The following is a 21,529-nucleotide window of genomic DNA, read 5'->3' as shown; positions in this document are numbered from 1 at the left end:
ATGATCTCAAGACATTGGGGACGAAAAATTGCGAGGGGATTTTTGATATCTTGAACGGTTTGCCCGTAGCGAGGCGTGGAAATTATGGCGAGAAATGAGAAACAGGAAATGTCTAATAACATCCACATACATTTCCTCAATTTGATCAAACTTCATTGGTTTGTTCGTTGTATGATACCGATCGTATATATGTGACTATTAAGAGTCAACGTTATAGCGCCACCAACTGGCAGCAGGAAGTGAGTCATTTTCAAAATGTTTTGAATTCAGCATCTTATTTTTACTCGATTGACTTAAAACTTCATCAGAATAATGACAAAACACGCCCGATGTAAATCTGTTGTGGGGATATTGATATCTAATATGGCGTTGCCATGGCAACGTGTCAAACTTGAATGTTCTGTTATTATGAGTTTGAGGCAGACAACAACCTCAGATTTACATGAAACTCAAAACACATATCAGTATTAGTGATAGCTAGACAATGGCAAAAGCTTTTAAAAGGGCGTGAAGGAGGCACGCTATAGCGCCACCTTTTGTCAAAAGTGGGGGGTTTAGTTTTAGCTACAGACACCAAACTTGGTACATAAATTGTTCTTATCAAGACGAACAACTTTCTAATTCACAGTCATCAGCTACGACCAACAGGAAGTCGGCTATTTTGATTTGAATATTTAAATTGAGCTCTGATTTAATGCATTCTCCTCAGAGGAAATGTTCACTATACTCACCAAACTTTGTCTACATGTTGAAAAAACATTGAGGAACTTAAATTGCGAACGGATTTTGGTTAGCTTGAACCGTTTTGTCGTGGTGATTTTTTGAAATCACAGTAAAAAGGGAATCATTAATTGTCTTGTATTTTTAAATTGCAGCTTCCAAACACTTAAAAAAAATTTCATACAGAGATCAAATCATTCTGAGGACATATGCATAGTTTCATGACTTTACAACACTGTATGATTAAAAGAAAATTAAAAAACTGTCAGACATCTCAACTCACTCTGTCCCTCTGTTTGAGCAATGTATGTGTGCTGACTGAGTGTGTGTGTGTGTGTGTGTGTGTGTGTGTGAGTGGGGGATGGGCATGAGCTGAGTGGCAGACACAATGAGAGAGAGAAAGAGAGAGAGAGAGAAAGAGAGAGAGAGAGACTTAATCATCTCTTTAATCACCAGAAAAAAAAAAAGTATTTTAAATTGTTATTTTTTGTTGCTGTTGCTAACATTGCTGTTTTCATTACAGCTTAAGAAATCTCTTAGGCCTTATCCTTTTCTGACAGTTTCAGGAATTAAAAACAAAATTCTAAAAATACTTATTTGTGCCGCAAATAATAATTTCGAACTCATTTGATTCTGACCTATTCCATCCTGTGACATGACATTTATCTTAATTTACATAATCTCATGGATGTAACAGTAAAACTGTTCAGCTCACAGATGAAGACTAAGCTGTAATGCAAGCAGAACTTTCACAAATGCTTGTAAGTCATTAAAGGATTTTATAACACTGTAAAATAATGTCTAATTTGTTAACATTAGTAAATGCATTGGTAACACTTTATAATAACTGCACTCATTAGTAAATAGTCAGTTCATGCTTTATAAAGTCTTGTCCCAACTTAAATAGTCATTAATAAGCAGCTTATAAATACAGCTATAAATAGCTTGATCTTGGTTTATAAGCACATTTATTAAAAAGGAGAGTAAAGGGTCAGTTATCTTCCTATGAAAAATAAAAAAATGAAAATAAACTAACAACAACACAGATTGATACGGAACTCAGAAATTGTATTGTGGATTTATGATCAAATCAGCCTGTAAATGAATCATACTCCTCCAAGAAGACACAAATAGTTCACACCAAACTTTTTCAACATGATGCCAATATACTGAAGATGTTAAATTGCGAATGGGTTTAGGATACCTTAAATGGTGTGGCCATACCGATTTATTAAAGTAACATAAAAAATACAATAGTTATTTTACTATATCTTTAACATTCTTCATTCCAACTCTTCATAATTTTTTATATACGTAGAAGTCATCATTTGAAAGAAGCACAGTAAGTTTCATAGCTTTATCATTTTCAAGAGCCAGCTTAAAATTAAAACTATCATAACATATAAATCAAGCTTGCAATTATTAGTACCAATAATGGCCACCAGATGGAGATATAGGATTACTTTTAAATAATTATTGTAGAAACGAATATGATTTAAATCATTTATAGAAATCTTTCAAAGAAAAATATGTATTTTACTGATAAAATGACCCTCACTTAATTAGAATAATATGCTGAAGTATTGTGAAATACTGTGTATTAAGAATAATTCTTTATAGGCTTTATGGACAGATAAGTTTGGAGTGACTCTTGAAAGATCAGCACCACATCCTCTTTTACCACTGTTTAAAGAATTTATCTTACAGAACAGGTGCGAATGAATTTTGGATAGCTTGAATGGTTTTGTCATGGTGATTTTTTGAAATAACAGTAAAAAAGGAACCAGTAAATGTCTTTTATTTTTTTAAGTGCAGCTTCTAAACACTTCAACAAAATGTACACATAGAAGACAAGTCATGCTGAGGGAATATGCATAGTTTCATGACTATACAACACTATATGGATGATAGAAAATTAAAAAACTACCATACATCTGATGTCACTCTGTTCCTCTGTCACTGTGGGTAATGTGTGTGTGTGTGTGTGTTTGTGTGTTAAGTGTGTGTGTGTTAAGTGTGTGTGCTGAGTTTGTGTAAATGTGTGGGAGAGGGGATGGGCTTGGTGTCAGAGAGAGAGAGAGAGAGAGAGAGAGAGAGAGGGAGGGAGACTTAATCATCTCTTTAATCACCAGCAGAAAAAAATAAGCAATTTTGTGTTGTTGTTGTTGTTGTTTTTTTCATCATTACAGTTTAAGAAATATCTTAGGCCTCAACATCAACTGTTGCTGCTTTATATAGCCTTCTCCCAAAATTAATAGTCATTAGTAAGCATTTTATAAATACAGCTATAATTAAATTGTTCATGGTTTATATGCACATTTATTTTGAGGAGATTAAAGGCTGTAATCTTCCTAAAAAAGTAATAATAAAAAAATAAACAAACACAGAACTCAGAAACATTTATTTCAAGATGCAATGAAAGAAAACTGTACACTATATATATATATATATATATATATATATATATATATATATATATAATTGCATAAGTTTATATTAATTTTTTTTATCAACTGTACAGCTAATAATAATAATAATAATAATAATGCATTTTATTTAAGGCGCCTTTCAAACCACTCAAGGTCACCGTACAACAAGTAACAACAGTAACAATGTCAATAAAAAAACGCAATAATATTAGAATAGCACAACATATTGTGGAATAATATATTAAGACTTTATAGGCTTTATGAACAGATAGGTTTTGAGAGATTCTTGAAGTACTAGCATCACCTCCTCTTGTACGACGGTTTGAGGAATATATCTTCCAGATAGTACCGCCGCTCCCTATATGCAGAATACGCAGTCTTCGTAGGGCACCAATTCCCAAAGGGGGCACCATCCCAGTAGCTCAAAAAAAATAAAACATGCGCCATTCTCCCATCCGCGCTCGTGACCGCTCGGACATTTGCGAATGAATGTTCGTAATTGATGGATGGACATCTATGCCCGGGTAAAAGACATCAGCAATCCGGCACAGAGAAAAGAAAAATAAAGTAAAAAACAAAACAAAAACAGGCATAAATTTGGCTTGACATTGGACATTTGAGAGTCTCAAATTTAGGGACCGTCTCTAAAGTTACATGTGATATTGTTATACACTTTTCTAACATCAGTACCATTTGAAGAGAATTACTTACAGTCATAAAAACAACTGTAATTGTTCATCTACGTGACAGCTATAATGCACAATTAAATTGAATGTTTGATGTTTATTAAAACAAACTGTAAGTCATATGTAAATTATGCTACTTTTCACATGGACTCAAAAGCAAATTTGAAGCTCAATAGCATTTGAGGAGAAAGACTTGCAGTCATAAAACAATTTTAATGTGTTAATTTAGGTGTCAGCTACAATGAACACCTTATACATTTATATATATATATATATTACAATAAAGTGTTACTAAAGTTATATATATTGTTCTGTGTATGGGATTTCAAAGTCTAGATGGGTCAGATTAACCCTTTAACTGCCGTATCCCTTAAAACTTGATTGCCAGAGGGTTACTGTAAATGCTTATGCCCGCTGGGCACAGTTTTCCCGATGCCACCGGGGTGGCGTTGCACTGACGGCTTGAGCCCGACATCGCTGCTTGCAGCTATATTTATTATTATTTTTATTTTTTATTAAACCTTCCGGGGGTTTTTGGGGGCCTTAACATGCTCAAAAACTCTTGAAAATTGCCACACACATTGGAATCTGCGGCCATCAGGACGCCACAGAGACTGGGACCCGGGCGTGGCACAGGGGCTCTACAGCGCCCCCTGGAACACCTTCAGAAATCTTGAACCATAGCTCACACACACTTGCATATATTTATATGAAACGCAGTACACTTATAGATCTCTTTGAGCTGAACAACTTTCTCACTCTATGTCATAGGCTCCGCCCAACAGGAAGTCAGCTATCCAGGGCTGTTTATAAAAAGCATGCTCTGGAATTTGATATACTTGTCATAGGTTATTTACTTGATTGCCACCAAACTCGGTGAACATGATCTCAAGACATTGGGGATGAAAAATTGCGAGGGGATTTTTGATATCTCGAACGGTTTGCCCGTGGCGAGGCGTGGCAATTATGGCGAGAAATGAGAAACAGGAAATGTCTAATAACATCCACATACATTTCCTGAATTTGATCAAACTTCATTGGTTTGTTCATTGTATGATACCGATCGTATATATGTGACTATTAGGAGTCAACATTATAGCGCCACCAACTGGCAGCAGGAAGTGTGTCATTTTCCAAATGCTTTGAATTCAGCATTTTATTTTTACTCTATTTACTTAAAACTTCATCAGAATAATGACAAAACACGGCCGATGTAAATCTGTTGTGGGGATATTGATATCTGATATAGTGTTGCCATGGCAACGTGTCAAACTTGAATGTTCTGTTATGGTGAGTTTGAGGCAGACAACAAGCTCAGATTTACATGAAACTCAAATCACATATCAGTATTAGTGATAGCTAGACAATGGCAAAAGCTTTTAAAAGGGCGTGAAGGAGGCACTCTATAGCGCCACCTTTTGTCAAAAGTGGGGGGGTTAGTTTTAGCTACAGAAACCAAACTTGGTACATAAATTGTTCTTTTCAAGACGGACAACTTTCTAATTCACAGTCATTAGCTACGACCAACAGGAAGTCGGCTATTTTGATTTGAATATTTAAATTGAGCTCTGATTTAATGCATACTCCTCACAGGAAATGTTCACTATACTCACCAAACTTTGTCTACATGTTGAAAAAACATTGAGGAACTTAAATTGCGAACGGATTTTGGTTAGCTTGAACGGTTTTGTCGTGGTGATTTTTTGAAATGACAGTAAAAAGGGAATCATTAATTGTCTTGTATTTTTAAATTGCAGCTTCCAAACACTTAAAAAAAATCATACAGAGATCAAATCATTCTGAGGACATATGCATAGTTTCATGACTTTACAACACTGTATGATTAAAAGAAAATTAAAAAACTGTCAGACATCTCAACTCACTCTGTCCCTCTGTTTGAGGAATGTATGTGTGCTGACTGAGAGTGTGTGTGTGTGTGTGTCTGTGAGTGGGGGATGGGCATGAGCTGAGTGGCAGACACAATGAGAGAGAGAAAGAGACTTAATCATCTCTTTAATCACCAGAAATTTTTTTTATTTTAAATTGTTATTTTTTGTTGCTTTTGCTAACATTGCTGTTTTCATTACAGCTTAAGAAATCTCTTAGGCCTTATCCTTTTCTGACAGTTTCAGGAATTAAAAACAAAATTCTAAAAATACTTATTTGTGCTGCAAATAATAATTTCAATCTCATTTGATACTGACCTATTCCATCCTGTGACATGACATTTATCTTAATTTACATAATCTCATGGATGTAACAGTAAAACTGTTCAGCTCACAGATGAAGACTAAGCTGTAATGCAAGAAGAACTTTCACAAATGCTTATAAGTCATTAAAGGATTTTATAACACTGTAAAATAATGTCTAATTTGTTAACATTAGTAAATGCATTGGTAACACTTTATAATAACTGCACTAATTAGTAAATAGTCCGTTCATGCTTTATAAAGTCTTGTCCCAACATTAATAGTCATTAGTAAGGAGCTTATAAATACAGCTATAAATAGCTTGTTCTTGGTTTATAAGCACATTTATTAAAAAGGAGAGTAAAGGGTCAGTTATCTTCCTATGAAAAATAAAAAAAACTAAAAATAACAGACAACAACACTGATTGATACAGAACTCAGAAATGTTATTGTGAATTTATGATAAAATCACCCTGTAAATGAATTCATACTCCTCCAAGAAGACACAAGTAGTTCACACCAAACTTTTTCAGCATGATGCCAATATACTGAAGATGTTAAATTGTGAATGGGTTTAGGATACCTTAAATGGTGTGGCCATTGCGATTTATTAAAATAACATAAAAAAAATACAATAGTTATTTTACTATATCTTTAACATTTTTCATTCCAACTCTTCATAATTTTTTATATACGTAGAAGTCATCATTTGAAGGAAGCACACTAAGTTTCATAGCGTTATTATGTTCAGGAGCCAGCATAAAATTAAAACTATCATAACTTATAAATCAAGCTTGCAATTCTTAGTACCAATAATGGCCACCAGATGGAGATATAGGATTACTTTTAAATAATTATTGTAGAAACGAGAATGATTTATATCATTTATAGAAATCTTTCAAAGAAAAATATGTATTTTATGTATTTTACTGATAAAATGACCCTCACTTAATTAGAATAACAAGCTGAAGTATTGTGAAATACTGTGTATTAAGTATAATTATTTATAGGCTTTATGGACAGATAAGTTTTGAGTGACTCTTGAAGGTTCAGCACCACATCCTCTTTTACCACTGTTTAAAGAATTTATCTTACAGAACAGTTGCGAATGAATTTGGATAGCTTGAATGGTTTTGTCATGATGATTTTTTGAAATAACAGTAAAAAAGGAACCAGTAAATGTCTTTTATTCTTTTAAAGTGCAGCCTCTAAACACTTCAAAAAAAGGTACACATAGAAGAAGGAAATATGCATAGTTTCATGACTATACAACACTATATGGATGATAGAAAATTAAAAAACTATCATACATCTGATGTCACTCTGTCCCTCTGTCACTGTGGGTAATGTGTGTGTGTGTGTGTGTGTGTGTGTGTTAGGTGTGTGTGCTGAGTTTGTGTGAATGTGTGGAGGAGGGGGATGGGCTAGGTGTCAGAAAGAGAGAGAGAGAGAGAGAGAGAGAGAGAGAGAAAGAGAGAGGGAGGGAGACTTAATCATCTCTTTAATCACCAGAATTATAGGTCAATAAAATTATTACAAAACACTAATAAATTATTAAGAGAGAGAGAGAGAGAGAGACAGGGAGAAACATCTCAGAGTTAACATCTCTTTAATCACCAGCAGAAAAAAAATCAGTAATTTTGTGTTGTTTTTTGTTTTTGTTTTTTTTATCATTACAGCTTAAAGCTGTAGTAGGTAACTTTTGACACTCTAGCGGTTAATAAACAGAACTGCTTGCGTCTTGCGGAAGAACATTGTAGCCGGAACTACTTCTCTCTGTTTATGTCTATGAAGAATCACAAAGGTACTGGGTTACTTCACTGAAGCAATCTAAAATAGTCAGAATATAAACACTTATTATAGGTGTACTCTAGTGATTCAGGACAGGCTGAAAACACGGTTTGGAAAATGGATTCATGGTGTACTCACTTATTATGTACATTTTGTAAATCTTGAACACAAAAAAAAGTTATGGACCGTAGCTTTGATTGGTTGTTTCTTAACGGGAGCGGTGCATTTCTGCAAATGGCAATAGGACCACTGGGAGGAGCCAGAGGAGCTTGATTTTTTTCACAAATTATCCATCTCATATACTACTGTCAGAACATAATGACAGGTTAACAAATATGTAAAAAAATATTTTTTTTATAAAAGTTACCTACTGCAGCTTTAAGAAATATCTTAGGCCTCATCATTTTCTGTCAGTTTTAGGGACAAAAAAACTAGTACAAGTTGATTTGTAATCCTAAACCAGTTAATTTAATTAATTTACATAACACCTTAACTGGAAAAGAATTAAGAATTAAAGTGAAGAATTAGGTGTGAAACTATCAGGGAGCATTTAGTCTGCAGTGCCAACATTTTACAGAACTGCCACTTTCCTGGAGTCTCAGAATTACAATGTGTCAGGTTCTGAGAAATCAAAGATTCCAAAAAAAATGATTTAATTAGAATACCATGAAGTATTGTGAAATACTATATATTAAGACTTTATATATATGCTTTATGAACAGATTAGAGTGACTCGTGAAGGACCAGCACCACCTCCTCTTGTCCGATGGTTTGAGGAATATATCTTCCAGAATCCGGGATTAAGATTTAGGAGCTCATTTTTATTCCACCTCCTTTCCTTAAAGTCTGTCTTGCAGAATTGACTAAAAATTAATCTTCACATTCTGTCATTGTCAGTTCTTCTTGACCTGTTTTTTTTTTTCTTCTTCTTTTCTGACCTCATGACCCAGTCAGCATTTTTGTACAATGGTCAAGTCTTAACTTATCCATTTCTGTATTGCATTTGTGTTTGATATTTCTCATGGGTATTTCATAATTTTCGACTTTGAGTTAAAACAGTTTGAGTTAAAACTCTTTTTTAGCGCATTTCATCTGTAAAAGAAAACATGCCTAATGATTCTGCACACATGAATATAAGGAGTTTTTCTCTTCCAGCTTTCCTGGACTATTGTATAGCACTTATAAATGATTAAATAAAAAATAATGGTAGTTATTAAGATTGATATGGTTTGGAATTGGTAAAATGTGCTTGGAAAAAAATCACAATAAAACAATGTTTTAATGTTTAAGTTTGGAATATTAACTGACATAAATTAATGCTATATAAATATTGTTCATGTTAACATAATGTTTATAAATGAAATCTTATTGTAAAGTGTTACTAAATATATATATATGTTTGAGGAATATATATGTATATTGTTCTGTGAATGTGATTTTAAAGTCTAGATGATTCGGATTAACCCTTTAACCGCCATATTCTTTAAAACCTCACTGCCAGAGGGATATTGTGAATGCATGTGCCCGCTGGACACAGTTTACCTGATGCCACCGGGGTGGTGATGGCATTGGTGGCTTGAGCCCGCCATCGCTGCTTGCAGCTATATTTATTCTTATTCTTCCGCTTCTCCAAAATGAATCGCATTTTTGAGGGCTTAAACATGCTCAAAAAGTCATGAAACTTTGCACACGCGTAAAACCAGGTGAAAATTTTTGTCTGATATAGGATTCAGAAGAGGGTGTGGCAAAATGGCTCGACAGCGCCACCTATACGAAGAAAATCAACAGCCTTCGAGCTATGTTTCACGTACATGCACGAAAATTGGCACACATATGTAACACACCAATACCTACAAAAAAGACTCTTGGAGCAAAATTCTAAAACCAACAGGAAGTCGGTTATTTGTAATATTATGAGCAAATTTTGTGTAATTTTGGTCATTTCCATATGTTGTATTTTAACGAACTCCTCCTAGAGATTTCTTCAAATCAACACCAAATTTGGTATGCCTAATCTAAAGGCCTTTGCGATGTTAAATTGCGAAGATCTTGAGTTTTCGTTGAAGGGCGTGTCCGTGGCGGCCTGGCGAATTTCGATGATTCGCCATGAAAAATGAAGTTGCTGTAACTCAGACATACAATGTCCAATCTGCCCCAAACTTCAAATGTTGGATAAGACTCTTGACCTGAACAGATGTACATGCCAATATTCAGTTATAGTCATAGCGCCACCTATTGGCAACAGGAAGTTAAATATTTTACACTGCGACAAACTACTCCTAGAAATGTTATGACATCAATGTCTTTTTTGTGGTCAGTCTAATCTAAAGACCTGTGTGATGTTTAGTTGTGAAGATCTTGAATTTTTGTTAAAAGGCGTGTCCATGGCGCCGTGATGAAGTTCGATGTCTCGCCACAGGAATAAAAGATGTTATAACTCAGGCATAAAATGTCTGTTCTTGCCCAAACTTCACATGTGTGATAAGGGTCCTGGCCTAAACAGATCTGAAGGCCAATATTCCATAGAGTGTGGCAAAATGGCTCGATAGCGCCACCTATACACTTTCAACGGAGTGCGTATACACTTTAAACGGAGTGCGCCTCGAGCTATGTTTCACGTACATGTACAAAAATCGGTACACACATGTAACACACCAATATCTACGAAAAAGTCTCTTGGTACGAAATCCGAATCCCAACAGGAAGTCAGTTATTTAGAATTTTCTCTGCAAAATTAGTGTTGTTTTGGCCATTTTCAGGGGTTGGACTTTAACAAACTCCTCCTAGAGATTTATTCAGATCAACACCAAACTTGGTCAGTGTAATCTAAAGCCTTTTGCGATCTCAAATTGCGAAGATCTTGAGGTGTCGTTAAAGGGCATGTCCATGGCGGCCTGACAAATTTCGATGTTTCGACATGAAATAGGATGTTGTTGTAACTCAGGCATAAAATGTCCAATCCTCCCCAAACCTCACAAGTTCGATAAAAGTCCTGCCCTGAACACATCTGAAGGCCAATATTCCATTATAATGATAGCGCCACCTGCTGGCAACAGGAAGATTGGCACATATATGGAATAATCTTTGATATATTCTACTTATATTTTTTGAGTTTAAACGCATATTTCTCACCGTTCACCTATTAACTAAAGCCACTCGCTGCCGGTGAGCCCGGGTGCGAGGGCCCGTTCATCGCTGCTTGCAGCTTTAATTAGGGCCCGAGCACCGATGGTGTGAGGACCCTATTGTATCTGCTCTGTTTATTATTATTAGGGCTCAAGCCCGAAGGGGCGAAGAGGCCTATTGTTCTTCTAAGGATTATTCTTGTTATTATTAGGGCTCAAGCCCGAAGGGGCGAAGAGCCCTATTGTTCTTCTAAGGATTATTCTTATTATTTTTTTTATTTTTTATTTAACCTTCCGGGGGTTTTTAGGGGCCTTAACATGCTCAAAAACTCTTGAAAATTGGCACACACATAGGAATCTGCGGCCATCAGGACGCCGCAGAGGCTGGGACCCGGGCGTGGCACAGGGACTCTACAGCGCCCCCTGGAACACCTTCAGAAATCTTGAACCATAGCTCACACAGACTTGCATGTATTTATATGAAACTCGGTACACTTATAGATCTCATTGAGCCGAACAACTTTCACACTTTATGTCATAGGCTCCGCCCAACAGGAAGTCAGCTATTCAGGGCTGTTTAAAAAAAGCATGCTCTGGAATTTGAAATACTCCTCTGAGGTTTTCAACCCGTTCGCCACGAAACTCGGTGAACATGATCTCAAGACATTGGGGACGAAAAATTGCGAGGGGATTTTTGATATCTTGAACGGTTTGCCCGTAGCGAGGCGTGGAAATTATGGCGAGAAATGAGAAACAGGAAATGTCTAATAACATCCACATACATTTCCTGAATTTTATCAAACTTCAATGGTTTGTTCGTTGTATGATACCGATCGTATATATGTGACTATTAAGAGTCAACGTTATAGCGCCACCAACTGGCAGCAGGAAGTGAGTCATTTTCAAAATGTTTTGAATTCAGCATCTTATTTTTACTCGATTTACTTAAAACTTCATCAGAATAATGACAAAACACGGCCGATGTAAATCTGTTGTGGGGATATCGATATCTGATATGGCGTTGCCATGGCAACGTGTCAAACTTGAATGTTCTGTTATGATGAGTTTGAGGCAGACACCAACCTCAGATTTACATGAAACTAAAAACACATATCAGTATTAGTGATAGCTAGACAATGGGAAAAGCTTTTAAAAGGGCGTGAAGAAGGCATGCTATAGCGCCACCTTTTGTCAAAAGTGGGGGGTTTAGTTTTAGCTACAGACACCAAACTTGGTACATAAATTGTTCTTATCAAGACGGACAACTTTCTAATTCACAGTCATCAGCTACGACCAACAGGAAGTCGGCTATTTTGATTTGAATATTTAAATTGAGCTCTGATTTAATGCATTCTCCTCAGAGGAAATGTTCACTATACTCACCAAACTTTGTCTACATGTTGAAAAAACATTGAGGAACTTAAATTGCGAACGGATTTTGGTTAGCTTGAACCGTTTTGTCGTGGTGATTTTTTGAAATGACAGTAAAAAGGGAATCAGTAATTGTCTTGTATTTTTAAATTGCAGCTTCCAAACACTTAAAAAAAAATTCATACAAAGATCAAATCATTCTGAGGAAATATGCATAGTTTCATGACCTTACAACACTGTATGATTAAAAGAAAATAAAAAAAAAACTGTCAGACATCTCAACTCACTCTGTCCCTCTGTTTGAGCAATGTATGTGTGCTGACTGAGTGCATGTGTGTGTGTGAGTGTGTGTGTGTGAGTGGGGGATGGGCATGAGCTGAGTGGCAGACACAATGAGAGAGAGAGAGAGAGACTTAATCATCTCTTTAATCACCAGAAAAAAAATGTATTTTAAATTGTTATTTTTTGTTGCTGTTGCTAACATTGCTGTTTTCATTACAGCTTAAGAAATCTCTTAGGCCTTATCCTTTTCTGACAGTTTCAGGAATTAAAAACAAAATTCTAAAAATACTTATTTGTGCTGCAAATAATAATTTCAACTCATTTGATACTGACCTATTCCATCCTGTGACATGACATGTATCTACATTTTTAAAATCTCATGGATGTAACAGTAAAACTGTTCAGTTCACAGATCAAGACTAAGCTTCTTTCACAAATGCTTATAAGTCATTAAAGGATTTAATAACACTGTAAAATAATGTCTAATTTGTTCACATTAGTAAATGCATTGGTAACACTTTATAATAACTGCACTCATTAGTAAATAGTCAGTTTATGCTTTATAAAGCCTTGTCCCAATATTAATAGTCAGTAGTAAGCAGTTTATAAATACAGCTATAAATAGCTTGTTCTTGGTTTATAAGCACATTTATTAAAAAGGAGAGTAATCTTTTCAGTTATCTTCCTATGAAAAATAAAAAAAATAAAAATAAACAAACAACAACACAGATTGATACAGAACTCAGAAATTTTATTGTGGATTTATGATAAAATCAGCATGTAAAAATGAATTCATACTCCTCCGAGAAGACATAAGTAGTTCACACCAAACTTTTTCAACATGATGCTAATATACTGAAGATGTTAAATTGCGAATGGGTTTAGGATACCTTAAATGGTGTGGCCATAGCGATTTATTAAAGTAACATAAAAAAATACAATAGTTATTTTACGATATCTTTAAAAATTTTAATTTCAACTCTTCATAATTTTTTATATATGTAGAAGTCATCATTTGAAGGAAGCACAGTAAGTTTCATAGCTTTATCATTTTCAAGAGCCAGCATAAAATTAAAACTATCATAACTTATAAATCAAGCTTGCAATTCTTAGTACCAATAATGGCCACCAGATGGAGCTATAGGATTACTTTTAAATAATTATTGTAGAAACGAGTATAATTTAAATCATTTATAGAAATCTTTCAAAGAAAAATAATATGAATTTTATGTATTTACTGATAAAATGACCCTCACTTAATTAGAATAACAAGCTGAAGTATTGTGAACTGTATATTAAGAAATAATTCTTTATAGGCTTTATGGACAGATAAGTTTTGAGTGACTCTTGAAGGTTCAGCCCCACATCCTCTTTTACCACTGTTTAAACAATTTATCTTACAGAACAGGTGCGAATGAATTTTGGATAGCTTGAATGGTTTTGTCTTGGTGATTTATTGAAATAACAGTAAAAAAGTAACCAGTAAATGTCTTTTTATTTTTTTAAAGTGCAGCTTCTAAACACTTCAAAAAAATGTACACATAGAAGACAAGTCATTCTGAGGAAATATGCATAGTTTCATGACTATACAACACTATATGGATGATAGAAAATTAAAAAACTATCAAACATCTGATGTAACTCTGTCCCTCTGTCACTGTGGGTAATGTGTGTGTGTGTGTGTGTGTGTGTGTGTGTGTGTGTGTTTGTGTGTGTGTGTGTGTGTGTTAAGTGAATTAGGTGTGAAACTATCAGGGAGCATTTAGTCTCCAGTGCCAACATTTTACAGAACTGCCACTTTCCTGGAGTCTCAGAATTACTCTGTGTCAGGTTCTGAGAGATCTAAGATTCAAAAAAATGATTTAATTAGAATACCATGAAGTATTGTGAAATACTATATATTAAGACTTTATATATAGGCTTTATGAACAGATTAGAGTGACTCGTGAAGGACCAGCACCACCTCCTCTTGTCCGATGGTTTGAGGAATATATCTTCCAGAATCCGGGATTAAGATTTAGGAGCTCTTTTTTATTCCACCTCCTGTCTTGCAGAATTGACTTAAAATTAATCTTCACATTAATTCCTAATTATTTTGCAATTCTTTTTGTCAGTTCTTCTTGACCTGTTTTTTTCTTCTTCTTTTCTGACCTCATGACCCAGTCAGCATTTTTTGTACAATGGCCAAGTCTTAACTTATCAATTTCTGTATTGCATTTGTGTTTGATATTTCTCACAGGCTTTACAGAGTTAAAACTCTTTTTTTAGCGCATTTCATCTGTAAAAGAAAACATGCCTAATAATTCTGCACACATGAAAATAAGGAGTTTTCTCTTCCAGCTTTCCTGGACTATTGTATAGCACTCATAAATGATTAAATAAAAAATAATGGTAGTTATTAAGATTGATATGGTTTGGAATTGGTAAAATGTGCTTGGAAAAAAAATCACAATAAAACAATGTTTTAATGTTTAAGTTTGGAATATTAACTGACATGAATGAATGCTATATAAATATTGTTCATGTTAACATAATGTTTAGAAATGAAATATTATTGTAAAGTGTCACTAAAGTTATATATATTGTTCTGTGAATGTGATTTTAAAGTCTTGATGATTCGGATTAACCCTTTAACTGCCATATCCTTTAAAACCTCACTGCCAGAGGGATATTGTGAATGCATGTGCCCGCTGGGCACAGTTTACCTGATGCCACCGGGGTGGCGATGGCATTGGTGGCTTGAGCCCGCCATCGCTGCTTGCAGCTATATTTATTTTTATTTTTTATTAAACCTTCCGGGGGTTTTTGGGGGCCTTAACATGCTCAAAAACTCTTGAAAATTGCCACACACATTGGAATCTGCGGCCATCAGGACGCCACAGAGACTGGGACCCGGGCGTGGCACAGGGGCTCTACAGCGCCCCCTGGAACACCTTCAGAAATCTTGAACCATAGCTCACACACACTTGCATATATTTATATGAAACGCAGTACACTTATAGATCTCTTTGAGCTGAACAACTTTCTCACTCTATGTCATAGGCTCCGCCCAACAGGAAGTCAGCTATCCAGGGCTGTTTATAAAAAGCATGCTCTGGAATTTGATATACTTGTCATAGGTTATTTACTTGATTGCCACCAAACTCGGTGAACATGATCTCAAGACATTGGGGATGAAAAATTGAGAGGGGATTTTTGATATCTCGAACGGTTTGCCCGTGGCGAGGCGTGGCAATTATGGCGAGAAATGAGAAACAGGAAATGTCTAATAACATCCACATACATTTCCTGAATTTGATCAAACTTCATTGGTTTGTTCATTGTATGATACCGATCGTATATATGTGACTATTAGGAGTCAACATTATAGCGCCACCAACTGGCAGCAGGAAGTGTGTCATTTTCCAAATGCTTTGAATTCAGCATTTTATTTTTACTCTATTTACTTAAAACTTCATCAGAATAATGACAAAACACGGCCGATGTAAATCTGTTGTGGGGATATTGATATCTGATATAGTGTTGCCATGGCAACGTGTCAAACTTGAATGTTCTGTTATGGTGAGTTTGAGGCAGACAACAAGCTCAGATTTACATGAAACTCAAATCACATATCAGTATTAGTGATAGCTAGACAATGGCAAAAGCTTTTAAAAGGGCGTGAAGGAGGAACTCTATAGCGCCACTTTTTGTCAAAAGTGGGGGGGTTAGTTTTAGCTACAGAAACCAAACTTGGTACATAAATTGTTCTTTTCAAGACGGACAACTTTCTAATTCACAGTCATTAGCTACGACCAACAGGAAGTCGGCTATTTTGATTTGAATATTTAAATTGAGCTCTGATTTAATGCATACTCCTCACAGGAAATGTTCACTATACTCACCAAACTTTGTCTACATGTTGAAAAAACATTGAGGAACTTAAATTGCGAACGGATTTTGGTTAGCTTGAACGGTTTTGTCGTGGTGATTTTTTGAAATGACAGTAAAAAGGGAATCATTAATTGTCTTGTATTTTTAAATTGCAGCTTCCAAACACTTAAAAAAAATCATACAGAGATCAAATCATTCTGAGGACATATGCATAGTTTCATGACTTTACAACACTGTATGATTAAAAGAAAATTAAAAAACTGTCAGACATCTCAACTCACTCTGTCCTTCTGTTTGAGGAATGTATGTGTGCTGACTGAGAGTGTGTGTGTGTGTGTGTGTGTGTCTGTGAGTGGGGGATGGGCATGAGCTGAGTGGCAGACACAATGAGAGAGAGAAAGAGACTTAATCATCTCTTTAATCACCAGAAATTTTTTTTATTTTAAATTGTTATTTTTTGTTGCTTTTGCTAACATTGCTGTTTTCATTACAGCTTAAGAAATCTCTTAGGCCTTATCCTTTTCTGACAGTTTCAGGAATTAAAAACAAAATTCTAAAAATACTTATTTGTGCTGCAAATAATAATTTCAATCTCATTTGATACTGACCTATTCCATCCTGTGACATGACATTTATCTTAATTTACATAATCTCATGGATGTAACAGTAAAACTGTTCAGCTCACAGATGAAGACTAAGCTGTAATGCAAGCAGAACTTTCACAAATGCTTATAAGTCATTAAAGGATTTTATAACACTGTAAAATAATGTCTAATTTGTTAACATTAGTAAATGCATTGGTAACACTTTATAATAACTGCACTAATTAGTAAATAGTCCGTTCATGCTTTATAAAGTCTTGTCCCAACATTAATAGTCATTAGTAAGGAGCTTATAAATACAGCTATAAATAGCTTGTTCTTGGTTTATAAGCACATTTATTAAAAAGGAGAGTAAAGGGTCAGTTATCTTCCTATGAAAAATAAAAAAAACTAAAAATAACAGACAACAACACTGATTGATACAGAACTCAGAAATGTTATTGTGAATTTATGATAAAATCACCCTGTAAATGAATTCATACTCCTCCAAGAAGACACAAGTAGTTCACACCAAACTTTTTCAGCATGATGCCAATATACTGAAGATGTTAAATTGTGAATGGGTTTAGGATACCTTAAATGGTGTGGCCATTGCGATTTATTAAAATAACATAAAAAAAATACAATAGTTATTTTACTATATCTTTAACATTTTTCATTCCAACTCTTCATAATTTTTTATATACGTAGAAGTCATCATTTGAAGGAAGCACACTAAGTTTCATAGCGTTATTATGTTCAGGAGCCAGCATAAAATTAAAACTATCATAACTTATAAATCAAGCTTGCAATTCTTAGTACCAATAATGGCCACCAGATGGAGATATAGGATTACTTTTAAATAATTATTGTAGAAACGAGAATGATTTATATCATTTATAGAAATCTTTCAAAGAAAAATATGTATTTTATGTATTTTACTGATAAAATGACCCTCACTTAATTAGAATAACAAGCTGAAGTATTGTGAAATACTGTGTATTAAGTATAATTATTTATAGGCTTTATGGACAGATAAGTTTTGAGTGACTCTTGAAGGTTCAGCACCACATCCTCTTTTACCACTGTTTAAAGAATTTATCTTACAGAACAGTTGCGAATGAATTTGGATAGCTTGAATGGTTTTGTCATGATGATTTTTTGAAATAACAGTAAAAAAGGAACCAGTAAATGTCTTTTATTCTTTTAAAGTGCAGCCTCTAAACACTTCAAAAAAAGGTACACATAGAAGAAGGAAATATGCATAGTTTCATGACTATACAACACTATATGGATGATAGAAAATTAAAAAACTATCATACATCTGATGTCACTCTGTCCCTCTGTCACTGTGGGTAATGTGTGTGTGTGTGTGTGTGTGTTAGGTGTGTGTGCTGAGTTTGTGTAAATGTGTGGAGGAGAGGGATGGGATAGGTGTCAGAAAGAGAGAGAGAGAGAGAGAGAGAGAGAGAAAGAGAGAGGGAGGGAGACTTAATCATCTCTTTAATCACCAGAATTATAGGTCAATAAAATTATTACAAAACACTAATAAATTATTAAGAGAGAGAGAGAGAGAGAGACAGGGAGAAACATCTCAGAGTTAACATCTCTTTAATCACCAGCAGAAAAAAAATCAGTAATTTTGTGTTGTTTTTTGTTTTTGTTTTTTTTATCATTACAGCTTAAAGCTGTAGTAGGTAACTTTTGACACTCTAGCGGTTAATAAACAGAACTGCTTGCGTCTTGCGGAAGAACATTGTAGCCGGAACTACTTCTCTCTGTTTATGTCTATGAAGAATCACAAAGGTACTGGGTTACTTCACTGAAGCAATCTAAAATAGTCAGAATATAAACACTTATTATAGGTGTACTCTAGTGATTCAGGACAGGCTGAAAACACGGTTTGGAAAATGGATTCATGGTGTACTCACTTATTATGTACATTTTGTAAATCTTGAACACAAAAAAAAGTTATGGACCGTAGCTTTGATTGGTTGTTTCTTAACGGGAGCGGTGCATTTCTGCAAATGGCAATAGGACCACTGGGAGGAGCCAGAGGAGCTTGATTTTTTTCACAAATTATCCATCTCATATACTACTGTCAGAACATAATGACAGGTTAACAAATATGTAAAAAAATATTTTTTTTATAAAAGTTACCTACTGCAGCTTTAAGAAATATCTTAGGCCTCATCATTTTCTGTCAGTTTTAGGGACAAAAAAACTAGTACAAGTTGATTTGTAATCCTAAACCAGTTAATTTAATTAATTTACATAACACCTTAACTGGAAAAGAATTAAGAATTAAAGTGAAGAATTAGGTGTGAAACTATCAGGGAGCATTTAGTCTGCAGTGCCAACATTTTACAGAACTGCCACTTTCCTGGAGTCTCAGAATTACAATGTGTCAGGTTCTGAGAAATCAAAGATTCCAAAAAAAATGATTTAATTAGAATACCATGAAGTATTGTGAAATACTATATATTAAGACTTTATATATATGCTTTATGAACAGATTAGAGTGACTCGTGAAGGACCAGCACCACCTCCTCTTGTCCGATGGTTTGAGGAATATATCTTCCAGAATCCGGGATTAAGATTTAGGAGCTCATTTTTATTCCACCTCCTTTCCTTAAAGTCTGTCTTGCAGAATTGACTAAAAATTAATCTTCACATTCTGTCATTGTCAGTTCTTCTTGACCTGTTTTTTTTTTTCTTCTTCTTTTCTGACCTCATGACCCAGTCAGCATTTTTGTACAATGGTCAAGTCTTAACTTATCCATTTCTGTATTGCATTTGTGTTTGATATTTCTCATGGGTATTTCATAATTTTCGACTTTGAGTTAAAACAGTTTGAGTTAAAACTCTTTTTTAGCGCATTTCATCTGTAAAAGAAAACATGCCTAATGATTCTGCACACATGAATATAAGGAGTTTTTCTCTTCCAGCTTTCCTGGACTATTGTATAGCACTTATAAATGATTAAATAAAAAATAATGGTAGTTATTAAGATTGATATGGTTTGGAATTGGTAAAATGTGCTTGGAAAAAAATCACAATAAAACAATGTTTTAATGTTTAAGTTTGGAATATTAACTGACATAAATTAATGCTATATAAATATTGTTCATGTTAACATAATGTTTATAAATGAAATCTTATTGTAAAGTGTTACTAAATATATATATATGTTTGAGGAATATATATGTATATTGTTCTGTGAATGTGATTTTAAAGTCTAGATGATTCGGATTAACCCTTTAACCGCCATATTCTTTAAAACCTCACTGCCAGAGGGATATTGTGAATGCATGTGCCCGCTGGACACAGTTTACCTGATGCCACCGGGGTGGTGATGGCATTGGTGGCTTGAGCCCGCCATCGCTGCTTGCAGCTATATTTATTCTTATTCTTCCGCTTCTCCAAAATGAATCGCATTTTTGAGGGCTTAAACATGCTCAAAAAGTCATGAAACTTTGCACACGCGTAAAACCAGGTGAAAATTTTTGTCTGATATAGGATTCAGAAGAGGGTGTGGCAAAATGGCTCGACAGCGCCACCTATACGAAGAAAATCAACAGCCTTCGAGCTATGTTTCACGTACATGCACGAAAATTGGCACACATATGTAACACACCAATACCTACAAAAAAGACTCTTGGAGCAAAATTCTAAAACCAACAGGAAGTCGGTTATTTGTAATATTATGAGCAAATTTTGTGTAATTTTGGTCATTTCCATATGTTGTATTTTAACGAACTCCTCCTAGAGATTTCTTCAAATCAACACCAAATTTGGTATGCCTAATCTAAAGGCCTTTGCGATGTTAAATTGCGAAGATCTTGAGTTTTCGTTGAAGGGCGTGTCCGTGGCGGCCTGGCGAATTTCGATGATTCGCCATGAAAAATGAAGTTGCTATAACTCAGACATACAATGTCCAATCTGCCCCAAACTTCACATGTTTGATGATACTCCGACCCTGAACAGATTGACATGCCCATATTCAGTTTTAGTCATAGCGCCACCTATTGGCAACAGGAAGTGACATATTTCACACTGCGACAAACTACTCCTAGAAATGTTATGACATCAATGTATTTTTTGTGGTCAATCTAATCTAAAGGCCTGTGCGATGTTAAGTTGTGAAGATCTTGAGTTTTCGTTAAAAGGCGTGTCCATGGCACCGTGACGAAGTTCGATGTCTCGCCATGGGAATAAAAGATGTTATAACTCAGGCATAAAGTGTCCGATCTTCCCCAAACTTCACATGTGTGATAAGGGTCCTGGCCTGAACAGATCTGCAGGCCAAAATTCCACCGGGTGTGGCAGAATGGCTCGATAGCGCCACCTATACACATTCAACGGAGTGTGCCTCGAGCTATGTTTCACGTACATGTACAAAAATTGGTACACACATGTAACTCACCAATATCTACAAAAAAGTCTCTTGGTACGAAATCCGAATCCCAACAGGAAGTCGGT

The 21,529-nt window shown here is 35.0% G+C and overlaps 1 protein-coding gene and 1 long non-coding RNA gene across 2 annotated transcripts in view; both read right to left on the bottom strand.

The window, feature by feature from the left end:
- LOC127977424 (genetic suppressor element 1-like) overlaps positions 1-21,529 on the bottom strand; it is an 870,445-nt gene that overhangs the window by 135,336 nt on the left and 713,580 nt on the right. The window lies entirely within an intron of this gene.
- LOC127977462 (uncharacterized) lies at positions 419-20,865 on the bottom strand. Its single transcript, XR_008158238.1, has 3 exons — positions 17,075-20,865; positions 12,126-12,926; positions 419-533 (listed from the first exon to the last, which is right to left on the bottom strand). It is a non-coding gene; the product is annotated as an uncharacterized LOC127977462 (long non-coding RNA).

The sequence above is a fragment of the Carassius gibelio genome, chromosome B18, assembly GCF_023724105.1.
Source record: "Carassius gibelio isolate Cgi1373 ecotype wild population from Czech Republic chromosome B18, carGib1.2-hapl.c, whole genome shotgun sequence".
NCBI classification, from domain to species: domain Eukaryota; kingdom Metazoa; phylum Chordata; class Actinopteri; order Cypriniformes; family Cyprinidae; genus Carassius; species Carassius gibelio.
Note: the sequence above shows the minus strand (reverse complement) of the source record. Positions and strands in the feature narration are given on the sequence as shown.